The sequence below is a fragment of the Geospiza fortis genome, unplaced genomic scaffold (assembly GCF_000277835.1).
Source record: "Geospiza fortis unplaced genomic scaffold, GeoFor_1.0 scaffold95, whole genome shotgun sequence".
Taxonomy (NCBI): Eukaryota; Metazoa; Chordata; class Aves; order Passeriformes; family Thraupidae; genus Geospiza; species Geospiza fortis.
This window is the reverse complement of record NW_005054333.1, coordinates 2,956,874-2,957,326: the sequence shown is the minus strand read 5'-3', so window position 1 is coordinate 2,957,326 and position 453 is coordinate 2,956,874.

Sequence of the window (453 nt, the reverse complement as noted above, 5' to 3'; positions counted from 1 at the left end):
TTCCTAAAGTAGTAATGGTCTCCAGGAGTTAAAATAATATGGTTATATCCCAACTCCATGACCAGCTAAACCACAACTGAACTGCAGTGGCACATATTTCATTTGCAATGCCAGAGGATCTCCATTTCAGACTATCAACGCAGCACTAAATTTCCAAGTGTCACTGGAAAGAGGCCACCTGTAATTTTGGTTGGAAACACTAATATGAACTGCTAGAAGCAGCACAGCCAGTGTTTTACCAGTTCAAACTCTTCATCTTTACCAGCAATGAGAAAGGAAAGCTTTTTACTCTCACTTTAATACTGTGTCTTCTCTCCTCTGCAAACAGCGGTTGAGGGATTTTTTGGTTTATTTTAAGGGAGGATTGTATGAGAAGGAAACAAAACATATTTTTCCTTTGAGTCACTAAAATGACTATAAGCAGCTTATCTTCTGTGCTACTACTCTGCAGTC